The following is a 1924-nucleotide window of genomic DNA, read 5'->3' as shown; positions in this document are numbered from 1 at the left end:
GAGAGGCACTAGAGGAGTACTACATCCTTGATTTTCAAATGAAGAAACTCAAGCCCAGACACTTAAGATTTATCTTTTTTTTTTTTTTTTTTTGAACTGGGCATTGAAGTCAGGCCCTTGTGCTTGCCAGGGAAGCACTTATTCTACTGAGCCATCTCCCCAGCCCCAAGATTTACCTAAAGATTAGCCAGTGGCTAGATAGAACTTCATGAAATATTCAACAGCCTACCTTTTTAGAAGTATCTGAATAAGTTAGGATCTGTCCTATAAATAGTAAATTAAATTTGGAAAATTTCCTTATGCGAGTTGATCAATTATTTGAGGAGGTAGCTGGGGAGACCATTAGAGCAGTTGATGTACTATAACTTCCAAATTAATTAGTAAGTTCACATATACACACTGAGTATAGGATATTTCTCAGTGAAAAAGAAAGAAAGAGGGCACATCCAGTAGGAAACTTGTAGCTTGGTAGCCTTCCAATGAAAAGAAGAAATTAACATTTTTCTTAAAATATGCATAGCTGATTTGAAACACACCTAATTTCACAAAGCATGTTTTCACTGCATACTTAAACTAAAGGTATTCGGCCCAAGGAGCTGCCATGGTGAGGGCTGGATTGTATAATCTACCAGATCCCTTTTAATTCATAATGGAGTATGGTTCCACAAGACACTGCCCAACTCTGTGTGTTATGTGACAGGTTTACAAAATGCATTTGCTCACCAATTACCTCAGTGAGATCATCAAGTAGTTTAAAGAGGTGAACTTGGAGGGGTAATACACCTGCTCATACACCTGCTTGTGACTAGGAACAATGACAACATGAACAATAGTTCACAGACTGACATAGGTATAGCTACTATGGTATGCATAACATAACCCTACCTGGAATACCATAACAGGGATTGGAAGGAAAAGGTTTTGGGGAAGTTCCAAGGTTATCTTTAATGGAAGGGAGCTGTTAGTGACAAGCTGAGTCTCTTACTTTCACTGAAATGAACTCTTTGTTAATCCAGATGAATTTTTTAAAGATACAAAAACACTGTCAGTTTACAGCATTCCCCTGACAGCTTGCACCAGGCCTCTTGTTCATTCTTCTGTCATGCAGATGTTCACTTGGTTAGCACTCAAGAAAGAAGCAGACACATTCATTAGGAGACACACACAGACACAAATTCCTCTTTGGAAAATTCACCACAAAATTTTCTCAAGTGCTTGCCTTTTATGATAGCTGTCTTGGATATTTTGCTTTAGATTACAGTCATGCCTCTTACATTTTGAAAGCTACTGAAGGATTCCACCACATGCCAGGCCTCCACAAGTTAAGCACTGTGTGGGACAAGGCTGAAGAACAGCAGGAAGGGTGGGCATTCTGGCGCCTGCTGTTCTGTCCTCATGCTAGATTCCATTCTTCCTGGCATTAACCCCCTTTACTTGTGACTTGTCATTAATTCCTTCCAGCTCCTACTTCCAGCAAATCCTAGCTCCCTGATTACATTCTGGGATTTGTGTGCTGGACCAGGGCCTAGCTTGGTTGCACATGTGTAACTACTATTGCAACTTAATGTTGCACAGTAGAATGTTGAATTCTAAGTTGGCTTTCTTATCTGTGTGGTGATTAAATACAGTACTACCTCTCAACGCAAAGCTTATGCTTTCTATTACAGCTGAAAGGATTTCTCCAATTGTATTTTAAAACCTGAAAGAGAAAAACAACAACTGCTAATCCCACTGACTTTCCCTCCAAATCAGCACATTCTCCCTAAAAAGTCTGCAGACCTCTGCTTTACTGATCCTAAGAACTCTTTCTGGATGTAGTCATATTCTGTGTGGCCTTTGTAAGAAGTTCCATGTCAAACTGAGGGCTCCTTAGAGAGGTGGGAGTAACCAGTGGTTGTCAGGAGAGAGTGTATGTGTTCCAATC

The sequence above is a fragment of the Octodon degus genome, unplaced genomic scaffold, assembly GCF_000260255.1.
Source record: "Octodon degus isolate 3935 unplaced genomic scaffold, OctDeg1.0 scaffold00109, whole genome shotgun sequence".
In the NCBI taxonomy this organism is placed as follows: domain Eukaryota; kingdom Metazoa; phylum Chordata; class Mammalia; order Rodentia; family Octodontidae; genus Octodon; species Octodon degus.
Note: the sequence above shows the minus strand (reverse complement) of the source record.